Below are 15592 nucleotides of genomic sequence, written 5' to 3'. Positions count from 1 at the left end.
AAAATTCATTTCTATTATAATCCAAGTACCTGAAACAAAGGGCGAGAGCAGCATAACCATGTTAAGTCTGGAGCATCAAACAAGAGCTGCTCATGGTTCTGCTTCATTCATGGTCGACAGGAGGACCTGGAAAGATACCATGATTCTAGCCAGGGTCACCAACAGCAGTAATGCCTTTCAAGAGTATGATTTAAATACTTGGCTGTGATGACACATGCCTGTAATCCAGCAGCTCAGAAGGCTGAGGCAGGAGGATCATGAGTTCAAAGCCAGCTTCAACCACTTGGTGAGGCCCTAAGCAACTCAGTGAGACCCTGTCTCTAAATAAAATACAAACAGAAAAGGGCTGGGGATGTGGCTCAGTGGTTAAGGGCCCCAGGTTCAATCCCAAGTATCAAAAAAAAAAAAGAAAAGAAAAAAGAAAAAGAAGAAGAAGAAGAAGAAGAAGAAGAAGAAGAAGAAGAAGAAGAAGAAGAAGAAAGAAAAGTATGATTTAAAATCTTTTCCTTGTGCTCAATTCTTTGCAAGAGATCAACTTTTACACAGATATAAACTGTGTAAGACTGAAGGAAAAGACTCTGGAATTTAAGCAAGAAGCTAACCTAATGTATCAGTCAGCAATATAGATTTTAACTCTATTGACAAGTTTTGGAGTCCTTTAAAAGTTTTAAACATTTCTCTACCAAGAGATATTTAGATTGTTTTCTTCTCTCTTCCCAGAAAAGTCACTGTAAATGTCATGAGTGTTTTCTGGCTACACTGGGGCTCGGTGCATGAGTGTGCCAGTTTCCCTATTTTACCAGCCAAGGATCTCATTGAGGACCCTTGGGTACCCACAAGGCACAGAAGAGATGCTCCTTCCTTGAAAGTGTAGGTGGGTCTCTTGGTGGCTGGTGGTCAACCCTGTGAACCATGCTTGGAGGATTAGGTGTGATTCAGCTGGGGTTGAGTGGCAAAGTCCCCCAGTGCCACTCTGTGTTATTTTCCATGGAGAGCCCGCAGTCCCCTTCTAGTCATGGGAGTTATGCTTGTCCCCTAACCCAAGGAAAGGTCAGGTATTAACTTTTCCATCATGTAAGGTATTTATCACACTCTCACTAAGGGGGAATAACTGGCAGAGTTAGGGGGTGATTATAGTCTTTAAAAATTTTTTGTTGTTGTCAATGGACCTTGCCTCATACATGCTGGTCTAGCATTCTACCACTGAGTTACAATCCCAATTATGATTGTAGTCTTTAAAAGGTGGTGAGGGAGGGCTTCATGGAGAAGTCATGGAGGATAGGCATTGGGGAAGAGGCTTCCAGGTGGCACTGAGGCCCTTAACAGGGTTGTGTCCAGTGTGTTCAAGGAGTAGCATGGAGACCAACAAGAAAGGGAAAGGGCAGTGGACGGGCCTGTGGAATAACCTGGAAGATAGTGTGAGACTGACCAGAATGATCCATTTGGTACAGCTACCTCTGAAATAATGTAAAACTGCCTCATGCTGCCACAGGGGAACAACAGACCCAGTTTCTATTTCCCACCTTGCTAACTTGATGTGTGACCTTGATGCTCAGGTCTTGCATATCCCTATGAAACAAAGGATTGGGTAGAGGTTGAGGCTTTTTCTAGATCTTTGAGCTCAGTTGAATGAATGAGCTTAGTGATGGACAGATTGAGGAACTGTGAACATGCTTTGGAAAACATCCTGGTCATCAGCATTTTCTCCCCTTTTAGGCTGAGTGGGAGGTGAGAAGCACTTATTTCTGAAAAAATTTGTTCCTTCATCCATTTTTTTGTCCATCTCTTTGGACATGATTCCATGAATCACAGTCTTCTTCCTAACTAAGGGCAGGTGGATAATCCTGCAATGCTCTTCAGAAGTTCTATGGGTTATTTTGCTTAGTTTTTAATATTTTTTTAGAGAGAGAGAGAGAGAATTTTTTAATATTTATTTTTTAGTTTTCAGTGGACACAACATCTTTATTTTTATGTGGTGCTGAGGATCGACCATAGCGCCCTGCACATGCCAGGCGAGCACATTACCGCTTGAGCCACATCCCCAGCCCTAGTTTTTATATCTTAAGAGAAGATTGAGTTTGGCATTAAATAGAACCTTGATTTCAAATGAATTTCTCATGGCTAAAACCCTACTTGTAGCTAACAATTTGTAATATTCCCCTCTTCCCTTGCCCTCCCAAGGGTCCAGATAAGGTAACAATGTGACCTAAGTTGGAACAAGGTCCCTAAAGCCATCTTGAAGCTGTTGTGAAGTTGCAGGAACCTGGCATCTGTGGCTGTGGCTCTAAAGATGGTTTTTAGAGAGTGTGCTGACTGGCTCTAGCTCTTTGGGTCTACACAGTAAGTTACATGTTGATGGAACACATTCTGGAATATAATTAGGCTTTGTGTTTCTCTGGGTACATGTTCTTAAATTTAACAGTTTCTTTTAAAAAATATGTAGTTTCTTTGGCTGGGGTTGTGTCTCAGTGGTAGAGTGCTTGACTAGCCCATGTGAGGCATTGGGTTTGATTCTCAGCACCGCATAAAATAAATAAATAAATATATCGTGTCCATCTATAACTAAAAATACTTTTTAAAAATAAGTAATTTCTGATATGCATAAAATGGAAGACTTTTAGTCACTAACTCCTTGGCAATTTAGATTGGGTATCAAAAGGGATGTTGGGCAGTTTCCAAAGTTAACTCTTGTGTATATATAGATGGTTATTGAAAGAGTCATATGGCAGAAGTTGGTTAAAATCCTTACACTTTCAGATTTATTTTGTTCTATGTCTGGCTTTTGCTTTTTTGGGGGGGGGCAGGAACTGTACTTGGGGGCACTTCACCACTGAGCCACATCCCCAGCCCTATTTTGTATTTTATTTATAAACAAGGTCTCACTGAGTTGCTTAGTGCCTTGCTTTTGCTGAAGCTGGCTTTGAACTCGAGATTATCCTGCTTCAGCCTCCGAGCCACTGGGATTACAGGCATGTGCCACCACACTGGTCTGGCTTTTGTTTTTGATAAAATGTTAGCAATGAGTTCTTTTGTTTATTATCTTAAAAATGATATGCCCAATAATATGCTAGGGACAGGAGCATGAGAGTATGTCTCTGAGGTATATTAAGAAGGGGAATATAAGCCTGTAATCTGCTTCTATTCTCAAAAATATCTTCTTCGCATTTCAGGAATTGGATTATCCTCTAACTACCTGGACCTATGGGTTGCTATGGTCACTGCAGTCTTGTTCGTGTTGGTCATTGGTCTGGTCGCCTGTGACCAGATTCAGCAGCACAAGAGCACCAGCTGATGGCGTCTGCTTTTGACCTGAGGAACTTCTGGAAGCTCCCTCCCTTTGATCCTGCCAGCCTCAGCTGTGTGCTAGGTTCCAGATGGTGCTTAGGGCAAGGTTTGTGAAAGCCAGGAATAGCAGGTGTGGGTGGAACAATCAGTCTCTGATGAGAGCAGCCATTTCCCTGATGCCTGTCTACAAAGGAGGATGGGAGACAAGGACACTTTGTTCCCTTTTGAAGGTGAGACAGTCACTGTGCTGCCACGTCACATGGACACTCTTGGAATTTGAGAAGAATAAGCCTGTTTCTGATCTTATGTGTCATCCCTGTTCTCTATGATGGCTTCTGACTCTCCCTGTATGCTTGGGGTCTCATGTCAAGACAGCCTATAATCCCAGCAATGACTAAGGTAGAGCTCTGGTGGCTCACACACTGCAGGCCATGAGCACAGTCCACAGGAGGTGCTCTGGGGAGCAGGAAGCATATGGCATCAACTTGCAGAGTTAAATGAATGAGTTCAATGAAGGACAGACCTAGGAACTGTTAACAGTTTGGAGGTTTGGAAAACTTGCTTGTCCTCAGCACTTTTCTTCTCTTTTAGGCCCAGCAGAGGGTGAGAAACTCTGATTCTTGCTTTCCACCCCGCTTTCATCCTCAATTATTACAAATTTGTGTGTATGGAGAGAATGGTCTTCTGTTCTTATTTCTGTTTGGGCCACCGACTGTGTCAGAATGCTCTTAGACCCCTACAGCTTAACCCTAAATAAAAGAAACCCATGGGTGCATGTCTCCTTTTTAAAACTACCTCTGGTGTTTGACTCTTTCATATTTAAAAGCTGGGTGATTAGCATTCCTCTGTTCTCCCCTATACTTGGCGTTTGGTGGGGAGACTTCTAGAGAGAAGGCAAGATTCTGAAATGTGGTTCCAGCCTGTGACACACTCTTAGTAGATGAAGTAGGTGGAAGAATGAACATACGATTAGGGAGAAAGTGCCCACTTGTACTCATATCCTCTGGCAATGATAGTGGGAGAAACGTGTAGAGTAGATGGAGAAGAAAAATGTAGAAGCAGACAGCCTGGGTCTCAAGTTGCTGGAAGCAGAATCATCCCCTCTCCTGTACTAGGTAGGGGCCTCTTCCCTGTCTTCAAAATAAAAAATAAAAAGGGCTGGTGATGTAGTTCAGTGGTAAAGCGCCCCAAATTTAATCCATACTAAGACTCTCCCCCACAAAAGAAGGAATTCCTTCACTTGAAGTCGAAGGAATCCAGGAACTTATTACCCCAAAATATGATGCCCTGATATGTTAACTATTTTAAACTAAAGGCACTGGGGGATCTGATGCTGGAAGAGGTTGTACTCTAAAATTCCCTTGTCTACCTAAAGACCAGATCTACTCAAAGGGGACACAATGGCCTTTGACCTCCTCCCTGAGTTTCCATTAACTAGGGAAGGTAAGAAGACAGGAATATCATGACACCTTCACAGACTATCACAAAAAACAGACTATTGTCAGTTTTCCAGGCATTTTCCAGAGATAATAATGTACACATTGTTGTCTGTTCACTGAGTCCTTTAAATTCCTTTTAAAAAATCATTTACCACATTTCAAATTTGCCTATACAGCCCCCCCCACACACATTTCCCTCTCCCCTAAGAAGAAAGGGATAAAAGTTTCTGGTTCTCATTGGGTTATTGGATGATCACCCTCCTGGGATGTCCTTGTTCACATAAATACATTTGCATACTTTCCTGCCTTAAGCCGTCTATAGTGGATTGATTTCAGCAAACTCTCAGAAGGCAGAAGGGTAATTCCCCTCACTCCTACAAAGTAAAGGTTCAGGAGAAGGAGTGCATTTGAGCTGGCCTCAGGATCTTGAGAGGCACATGGTACATAGGATTGAAAGCTCTATACTAGCAGCTTCCTGCCTCTGCTCTGCATCCTAATAGCTCCTGAGACCAGCCTTGTAGGCTGAAAGGAGCTAGGGAAGAGCTGGGTGGGATGTGATGCAGGTCCCTTCTGGGGAGGGGAATTAATGGCATATCAACTGCTCCAGATGGACAGACCCAGCTGTAGTGGTGCATGTACTGGCTTCCACATGGGATCTTGGCCAAGGTGGGAGGTGAAGAGTATGCAGCTCTGTACCCAGGGATCCCCAAAATGTAAAGGAGGGTACCACACGGCTAGGGACCCAATGGTGAAGCTGCCTACCAGGCTGAAGTGCTGGGATGTTGTCCCCAAACCTGGTCGGTAACCTGGCTATCATACTCTATGTTTTAAAGTATTTTAAAAGAGTCCTTAAAATACACATATTCCTGGGAAGTTTGAAGCCTTATCAACGTATACCTGGGCTGAGCCTTTAAAAAGAAACTTGTCTTTATTGAGGTATAATTTATAGACCATAAAATTCAATTGCTTTAAGTGTGTAGTGCAACCATGGCCACAAACCAATTTTAAAACACTGTAATCATCCCTTAAGGATCCCTCCTGTCCACTGCAGCCATTCCCTGTTCCCACCCTCACCCCCAGTCCCAGGCATCCATTGGTCTTTCTGTTTCTGTGGATTTACCTCTTAATATTTCTTGATTAATGGAATCATATAATATGTGATCTTTTGTGACCAGCTTCTTTCACTTGGCATGTTTTTGAGATTGACACATATTGTAGGCTGTCACCAACCTGTTCCTTTTGTTGAATAATATCCCATTGTATACCACATTTTCATTCATTGTTGAACTCTGGAGTTATTTTCCAGTTTGGGCTATTCAGAATAGTGAACATCTGTGAACATCTTTTGTTGTTTTCTTTTGTTATGGTGCTGGGGATCCAACCCAGGGCCTTGCACCTGCTAGGCAAGCACTCTATAACTGAGCTGCATCCCCGTTTCCTGTATGCATGTCTTTGAATGTAAGCATTCATTTATCTTGGGTAGATTCCTGAGAGTAGAATTCCTGGGAAGTACTATCCCCAGGAATAGATTGCTGGGCGTTATGGTTATTTATACTTGGCTTTTTAAGAAACTGCTGAATTACTTTCCAAAATGGTTGCACCATTTGGCAATCCCACCAGCAGTGTCTGAGAATTACAGCTTCTCCCCATCCTCCCCAATGCTTATTATTGTCTGTCTCTTATTACAGCCGTCCTAGTGGGGTGTGATGTCTCATTGGAGTTTTATTTTGCATTTCCCTAAGGCTGATGATTTTGAGAATCTTTTTATGTGCTTATTGGGCATCCATATGTCTTCTTCCCCAAGATGTTTATTTATTTGTTACTTTTTAAAATCCAGGGAGAGGCTGATGATAACTTTCCTAGCAATGGAGGTGGAGGTCTGTCTTGTTCATTAACTATGTTATCCTGAGTGTTGTGCACATGCATTTGAGAATAAAGGGATGTGTTTTAGTTTTCTTTTGCTTTTTTTTTTTTTTTTGGTATTGGGCCTTGTGCATGCAAGGCAAGCACTCTCCAACTGAGCTATATCCTTAGGCCCTATGCTATAAACTTGATGGCTTAAAACAACACACATTATTCTTTTACAGTTCTGGAGATCATAAGTCTGAGATCAGTTTCACAGGGCCCTAGTCAAGGTGTCGATTAAGACTTTGGGGATTATGGAGAGAAAGAATCCTTCTATCTCTTTTCCTTGCAATATGGCTAAGTTTTTCTTCTGAAGTGAAATATTTATTTGCCTCCCTTTTATACCATTTCTGAATACACCCAGAACCCACTGGAATACTTCAGGATATTGCCCCCAATCTTAAGATCCCAGCCCACACCTGCAAAGTCTCTTTTGCCATTAAAGGTCATTAAGACCTGGGTGTCCTGGGTGGAGTTTCAGCCTACCACAGTAGGTAAGTTAAATGAGCGAGGCCTTGGCTGGGACTAAGAAAGTTACCTGACTGAGGGGTGTCTGTTGGAGGGCAGTTAGGACCTGGAGGGACACCAGAGGCACTCAAGTACTACAGATGTTACAGATCCCTTACTTTTTTCTTCTTGAGGCAGCCCCCACTGCTCCCGAGTGGTGGAGGGGGCAAGAGGAGAACTCAGTGCCTCTGATGCCCCGATCTCTCCTGGCCTTGCCTTCTCCCACTTCCCTTCTAGGCCCACTACATCTGTGTGGGGTGAGAGCTCAGCTCTTTCCCGGGCAGGCGGGGACGTCTGCACATCACGGTCACTATGTCCCCGTCTTGAGACAGCCACGCTGCAATCTCGCGCGCAGCCAGCAGGGGTCAGCATCCTCCGCGCAAAGGGTCTTCAGGCTGTTGCGGGGGCAGCGTGTCGCCGCAGCGTTTCTTGGGGCCGTGTCTTGTCATCAGTGGTGCAGCTTGTGCGTCTTTGACACAGCCATTTGTGCCTTCACTTCTCACCCTGGCTCGTTTCGTCCCTGTCCCAGAGAAGGAAGTTTGGGCGTGGCAGCCGCGAGCGGGCTCCTGGAGCGCTGGGAGGAGATCCTGGGCTGGAGGAAGCGCCGGCCTGGCTCGGGAACGCCCGGGCAGGGCGGGGTGCCTGGGCTCGGTGGAGCCCGTGAGGAACAGAGGCCCGTGGGACAGGGATGTCCGTTTCCTTGTGCACTGAAAGCTCAAGGAAGGACTGATAGTAATGAACTGTTGTATTTGGAATGAGTTTCTCACCAAGGGTCTTGGCCAGTTTGTGTGATTCCCAAACCCCATGGTTCCATGAACAAGCGCTTCCATCTCCAGAAGGTGGGCTGGGGTCAGGTTGTCTGGCCGTAGGGGGCTGAGCTGGGCCTGTGGAATGTCTTAGTCACCCAGCATCTGTAGGTAGGGCTGTGCTATGCTTTTATTAGGGGCTGAGCAAAGCCAGTGATTAAGGCCTTGCACTAATTGACTTCTTTCCCCCTTGTTTGAGGCCTGACCTAAGCAGTTGTTTGCCTCCAGCAGCCTCTGGCTCCATCACTGGTTGACCACTACATCTGGAAATAGTTTTTCTAGTGAAAAGGGGTTAAGATGGCCCTTCCTTGTACCAGTGTCTTCCCAGTGGCTTCTTTCTCTAACCTCAGAGAAGTCAAAGGTTAGAGCCCAGATCTGGTGTCAGAAAAAGACCTGAGTGTTCCATCTGACTTTGCCACTCATCAGTTAGGAGATGATGGAGGAGTGCTTTTCTCATTTATGCCTCTGTTTTTCAGTCTTTTGTTCAACGGGGAGGCAAATTGTTCTTACTGCCCAGCCATTGTGAAGCACTATAACTTTTGGTTTTTGCATCCCAGGAGGACTTCAAGGGCCAGTTGATGGATGTAGGCTTGTGATGAGCCTGTTGTTGGTGGAGCACAGATGCAGGACAGAAAATGCAGCCTGGACTGGATGGCCAAGCAGTCTGCAGTGTGTGCTGTCATGGGACAAGAATCCCATACTCCCCTTTGGTCCAGCTCAGAGATCACTCCAGGCAGCTCATTGCATCTGTGTGGGCATCCTCACACAGGTCCTCACATGGCATCCTCAGTTACTGTAGCCAGATCATGTGGGTTTACTCCTAACCCAAGATTCATCAGCTTTGTGACTTTAGGAAAGGTGTTTTACCTCTGTGGGAACTGGCTTCTGCAGAATGAGTCTAACATAACCTACCATCTGGACATACCATGCAGAGGAAGAGGTAACATGTGGTACTGCTGGATCAGGATGCTGAGCTGAGCTCCTGTCCTTCAGCAACCTGGTACTGATGATTCAGGCAGTGAACAATTGGATCTCAAAACCAAAGCCAGAAAAAGCAGAGACCCCAAGCAAACTAAGCTCAGCCTTCTGGTGAGGCTCTTGCTACTCCTGGGTGATAGTTTGTTTCTATGAAAACCCAGGGCCTGGCAGTGCTTTGGGGTTCCTGGACATTTGTGAGCATGACAGTTGGCCTCATGCTGTCTTAGATATGTTTCTTTCTAATCAAAAGAGTCCCTTTTAATGCCGGTGTGGAATCCTGCAAATAGCTCAAGGAGAAACTAAACTCTGGTTTTGAAGGAAACTTAGCCTTAATCTTTAAAGCAGATTCACAATCTATTATAAATAAAGCTGCTATGAGCATTTGTGTATGACTTTGTAGGAACATATGTTTTTACTTCTCTTGGATAAATATTTAGGAGTGTCACTTTTGGGGTCATATGTTTCCTTGCTCGTAGAATTTTGGATTGAAAATTGTTTAAGATATTTGGAGAGTTGCTTCCCTCAGGGGAGAGATTTCAATCAAATGTGACAGTAGGGAGAATGCCACAGGTATTGAAAGCCAGGGGTTGTTTTGTGAATAATGGGCAGTGTGTCAGTGTGTGTGAGGAGCGGGGTGTTTCTGCCACCTTGACTTGGGGATGCTCCAGCATCAGCTCTCAGGGCCTCTGCTGCAGCTGCACAGAGACAGGCTTTGCATGACCCTTGGTGGCCTCTTATTGTATATCATAATATCTGCATTTGTTAGGGTATTAAGGGATGCTTCTTTGGGATTTCCTCATGGTAGCATGGTTCAAGTCAAAATCGCAGAGTTGAGGCCTCCTGTCTTAGGTAGCCTGAGTCCTAGTTGCTTGGCACATAAGCCCAGCTCATGTTTCTGCTGTCCACCAACTCACTTTGTGGAGCTCTCCTTTAGTTCATTTTCCAAACTGTCTCAACAAGAGACTTTTTAAAAAAATTTTTTAAATTATACATGGGCACAATATCTTTATTTTGCTTATTTATTTTTATGTGGTGCTGGGTATTGAACCCAGTGCCTCACATGTGCAAGGCAAGCACTCTGCCACTGAGCCACAACCCTAGCCCTCAACAAGAAACTTTTGTAACAAATTAAACCAGGGCTAATGCTTTTCATTACCTCAAACAATGTCCATGCCCCCTTACACAGTAACTTATTTCACAACATAAATTGTAATACTTGACTTTCATATTGTCCATGTGAGCTCCTAACTGGAGGGGAAAGGAGCATTTCATAATCAGCCCAAAAGTCACTGTATGTTATTTAAAAATGCTGAAAGTAGGGAGATGGGGACTCTTGCCTGATATGATGAGTTACTGAATAGTGCTTCTGTCCTCTACAATAGAGGGTAGACAGGTACCTGTAATTAACCAGGCCAAAGTACTGTTTACTCTGGTCTCTAGAAGAGCACCCATTAGCCCTGCTGTGATCTTATTTAATCCTCAAAACTAATCTATGGGTAGAAATGATTGTTGTACATATTTTGTAGGTGATGAACTTGAGGCTCTAGGAGTAGATGAGTTTTTCTTCCTTCTTTTGCTGCAATTCAGGTATAATTTAGTTTTTGAGATGAGCCAATCATAGGGAACCATGGAGCAAAATGCAAAATGCCTGCCAAAGTAAGACTAATGGGTCTTGGTCTCAGTCATGAGCTTGTAGGATTTTTCTGTTAGGACATTCCCACCTTTTATCATACGTGTCTCAGAGCCAGTGGTTACTCTTATCCATGAACCCTTTGTCCCTTTTTTTAAACTTAAAGATTTCATCTTTGTATTTCCTTTCCTGAAAACCAACTGCCAAATCTGGATATCCTACCTTAATAGTAGACCACATTTGTCTCTTCTCTGATTTTCATTCACTTTGCTCATAAGGAGGAAGTCTATCAGTTGGACCCAAGAACAAGTATTAAAGTCCTGAAGTTTTCATGTTTCCCCAGACATATCTCATAGATGGTGTTCTCTCTATCGGGAGTCCACAAGGCTGAAGTGGAGTCTTTTGCAGTCCACTCCCGATGGTACACTAAATGTCAAAACTTCCTATCCCCAAACCTCCCTTCCTGACAGGCCCTCCTTTGGCCCAGATATGAAATAGGTCTTGCTATTATTCCTCTAGCATTTCTATGTCAAAGTTCTTACCATCTCTATGTCATTGGTGGGATAAATGAGCCCCCAAAGGAACGTTCTTAGGTCATGCTTCCATCATGATTACAAACTGTGCACACAATTGTTGTGGCCTTGTATGTCTTTCTAAAAGAAATTCCTTCCTCACTTACCAAAGTAATCATTCCATCTCCTCACTCACTTTGACGCTTGGAAGAAAATAAACACTAAAGTACATAATTTTCATTCCTAGTTTTATCCTTGGGGTTCCTTTAGCTATCATCCAATACTGACTTGTGGATAGTTTATTATTGCTGGAATGGCCATATATTACTTTCAGAATGATTAATAAACTGTAGAAATCAGTAACAATATATCAATTATTTGCCCACTCTATTATTTCTATACTTTTTGAACTAGGTGACTAGCCATATCTCATTCAATTGTATTTTTAATTGGATGAACACCTGCTATGTGCCAGGCATTCTGGAGAACAAAGACAGGACAGTCCCTCCTTCCATCTAGAATAAGATATGGGCACTAAAAAGGCTAACAAGGTTGTAGAGGAGGAAGGAAGCCTTGAAAGATGGGGCTTTCTTAGTAGAGAACAGACAGAAGGCCCACATACAGTGGAACAAACTTAGATTCAGAGCTAAAAATTGTTGTGTGTGTGTGATTTCCCACAGAAGAACTAGGTCCTGGGGTGTTGGATCCTGTTAGAGTTCTTCAACTTTTTGATCTCCTGGAATTTGGGAGAACACAGAGTGTTCCCAAGGCTCAGGCCATGAACTCTGCTCTCTGTTTCACAAATATGTTCAAACGAGCTTTGGCCTGGTTGAGATTTGAAGTGAACAGGCCAGGCCAAGATAGGGGAGACGGAGGTAAGTAGGACGTCAGAGACTTAAACATGACAACATGGTTTGCTATCATCTGGGGGCTCTGCCACTTTTGGGTGAGTCCCCCATCTCCACTGCCCAGACTGGTGGTGGTGGGTCCCTGGAAGCCAATGTCCTGCTTGGCTGACCTTGCCTGGCCAGTGGGGTAGCTTTCTGTGGGCTCACCCCATACTAACAGGCAAGGAGTGCCTGGAAAATGGTTACCTACTCTCTACTTGACCCAAGGAAACTTTTTTGGTTTTGTTTTGTTTTTTCAGGGAAGTTTTGAGAGACCCCAGAGATAACCAAGTCCACTGTTGGCCAAAGTAAGGTCCAGGAAGGCAGAGGGCCCCAAATCATCTGAGGGCATATATTAGCAAGGCATGTCCCTGAGCTTTATCCCAGACCCCTGAACCCCAATTCTGGTGTGGGCCTGGGACCTACATCTAACTAGCTCTCCAGAATCACTGAAAACCTCAGAACCAGCCCAGGTCCTCCTTTTACCCTCAGTGAGGGGACTGGAACCTGGTAAGCAAAGGGCTACTGGAGGACAGAATGACACCCTGCCTAGCACCCTGCTCAATGCTGCTGTTCCTTACTTTCACTTTCCCCTGATGGTGGACACGTGGAGGAGTCCAGGTTAAGGAGCTATGGTTGCTATAGTAGTGGAGTTCCCACATCTGGGAAACTGAGGTCTGCCCCTGGCCCTGGAGGATGTTTCCGGTGTTTATAGCCTGTGTCTTCCAGATGAACTACCCTCGTTTATCCGCACCCCAGTCTTCCTACAGGCCCAGCTACCTGCTCTCAGCTCCTTATGCAGCCATAGACACCCACACTGCTCCCTGACCTCCCTTTGCCACCATAGGGGGTCTCAGACTATTCTGTTTTGCACTCCTGAATCAAAAAGTGAGCAAAGATGACTGAGGCTCATATTAGCACAGGAAGAGCTGTAAAATCAGTGTCCAGGACCTGAGTCCTAGTCCTATATGACTTTGAGCAAGTTGCTGATTCTTTCTGCTATGTGCAAAATATTACCCAGTGTGTTCTTTCCCTTTAGCTTCTCATTCTGGCTTAGTCTACCCTACCCACGGGCCTTGAGATAAGTCAGAAAAAAACAAGAATAAAGACAAAACCCACAAAACCAACCCTCCCCATTTGGCTAAGGGTACCCCTGGTTTTGGTCACAATTTTAGTCCCAATAACTAGCTATCACATAAAAGGTGCTCAATAAATACTTACAGGGAAGCTGAATTATGGATAGATGTGAATAGAGGCACAGAGATGCTGGTTGGGAAGTACTTGGGTTGAAAAGGCCCCTCCAGACGATACCTCTTGCCAATGAGTTCCTGTAAACTCCTTTCCTGTGGTCTTGGCCTGCTTACCTGCACAATGATGTACTTAGGGGTGACGTGGCTCGTTCTCCTTCCTCTACCTCTCATCACCTACTCTCTGTTAGCTTGCTGGTGTCTGTCTTCCAGAAACTCCCAACCTCAGGACATTCTCTCCTTGCTCACAGACTTTGGTGTGTCGGTAGCCAGGCCTCGACATTTCTTGTCTCATAACCTTATGGGTTAGGAAATAGGAAATAAGGGAGACATTTTTTTGGTTCTGTCTCTTCCTCTTGACTTACATGATTTCTTCAATTCTCCCAGCCACCAGGCAGCCCACAAGTGCTTTAAGAACCCCAGATGTGAGAAATGTGGTAAGAGAGACCTGAAGAGCAGACCGGAGTGCCAGCTTCAGTCAGAGCAGGTACCCCGGGGAAAAAGTGGCCACAGTCAGACACGGTTGTGCAGGCCTGTAATCCCAGCTATTTAGGAGGCTGAGGCAGGAGGATCACAAGTTCAAGGCCAGCCTGGACAAGTTAGTGACACTCAGTCTCAAAATAAAAGAGCTGAGGGTATAGCTCAGAGGCAGAATGCTTGCCTAGTTTGCACCAGGACCTAGGTTCAATCCCTAGCACTGACACACACACACACACACACACACACACACACACACACACACACACACACACACAACTGCCAGAATCTAAGCAGTTCCTGCATTTTAGCAAGGCCAAGTAAGGAGGGCCCCCAACTGCCTGGCAGGGCTCTCTTGTCATTGATAAAAGACAAAGGAGCTGTGAGAAAGGGAATCTTCTGAGAATTCTTCTAAGAGCTTAGAAGGTAAACTTTTCCACCATTCCACCAGTGGAGAGAGGGAAGGAACATCCAGCCAGCAGCATGGCGTCCTGGTGGGCAGCTGAAGCGGTGGACTAGGTGGGAGGCTGTGAAAGCAGGTGGAACTCGGCAGGGCCCCAGGAGACCCAGCATCCTGAGTGGAAATCCAAGCTGAGCCTGCTTGCTGCTTCCTGGTCCTAGATGTTAAAATACAACAGGGAGGAAAAGGATATTGGAAAGCCATCCAGGAATGTTCAGGGGGTGCTGAGAGGTTAAACCAAATGCACTGTGAATGGGCCTTGCTGTTTTCAGTAGGAGGGAGGCCCAAATATTAGCCACATGAGGAGACAGAAAATGAGGCTCAAATTTAAGCTGTCTGTAGGGGTGAGGGATGCTCCTGTCTGGAGCTTCCTCATGCACCTAGACATGCAGCCCTCATCTTCCCTGTGCTGGTACACATGGCCCTGAGCCTTGAGGAGTGTCCTAGCAGGGGTTCACCATTCAGGACAGAATAGTCCAGCTCGAGGACATGGGGTTCAGGCCTGACTGGGTTCCTTGACCCTCCCTTGGAGAGGAAGGGCAATACAGAAGTTAAAGCCAATGGGTTGTTCACAACATTACAAAGCTCTTGACATATCATATTTCATACATTAGATTGAAGTGGGTTATGAACAACCAATAAAAAAATCAAAAAAAAAAAAAAAAGCCAATGGGACCTGGATGTGACTTGCTACTTTTAGTGGTAGATATGGGGGCTCAACTCCTCTCCTGCATGTGGGGCCCATGGAGGCATCTGGTCAACTGTTCTCAGGCCCAACATCTGGGTACTCCTTTGTAAAAAAACACCAATACCAGCACTTTTGCCCGCTCCCTGTATTTTAATAGGTTCCCAGTTTTAGGACATCATTAGTTTTTAAAATACAGAGTGAATGGAATAATCCTACCCTCACCTGTCACTGGCTTAAACAATTTTCAGCCCTGGGTTAGTCCTGTTGCAACACTATGCCCATCAACCCTCCCCATGCCTGCCCCCAGGATTACTTGAGCCATCCCAGACGTCATAAACTCAGGACTGCTGCTTCTTCAGGTGGTTCTCATGCGCCCACAGGTTGAGATTCACAGATCTGGTTCCATTCTTCATTGTCTAGTTGAAGCAAATTGAAAGAGCAGAAAGGAGAAAGGACTTGAAAGTCCCACAAAAGTTTCCTTCCTAACACAGAATGTTAATTCTGTGAACAGGTGAACTTGGTGGTATTCTGGAGACTTCTGGAGTATCCTTGTAAAACTCCTTGGAAGGCTGGTTGGCCTCCCAGAGGCAGCGTGGGTGCCAGAGAAGGTTTCTTTTCTTTTGGTCGGTCCCCTGTTGTTCTGCCAATTGTGTTGCAAGACTGCTCAGTGGCATCCCTGAGCTCTCAGGCCTGTTTCCTAGTTGCAGAACCCGGTGTGGCTCTGATGACTCAGGGGTGGTGAGCCCAGGGTTTGTGACCCCCAGCGTCCAG

General features: G+C 45.0%; 1 long non-coding RNA gene across 1 annotated transcript; it reads left to right on the top strand.

Annotated features, from left to right (window-relative positions):
• Window positions 1-446: 446 nt before the first annotated feature.
• LOC144369366 (uncharacterized) lies at window positions 447-4079 on the top strand. The gene is made up of 3 exons (XR_013428962.1): window positions 447-874; window positions 2182-2340; window positions 3171-4079. It is a non-coding gene; the product is annotated as an uncharacterized LOC144369366 (long non-coding RNA).
• Window positions 4080-15592: the final 11513 nt, after the last annotated feature.

This window comes from Ictidomys tridecemlineatus, chromosome 12 (assembly GCF_052094955.1).
Source record: "Ictidomys tridecemlineatus isolate mIctTri1 chromosome 12, mIctTri1.hap1, whole genome shotgun sequence".
NCBI lineage: Eukaryota > Metazoa > Chordata > Mammalia > Rodentia > Sciuridae > Ictidomys > Ictidomys tridecemlineatus.
The sequence above is the reverse complement of the archived record's forward strand: the minus strand, read 5'-3'. Positions and strand labels throughout refer to the sequence as shown.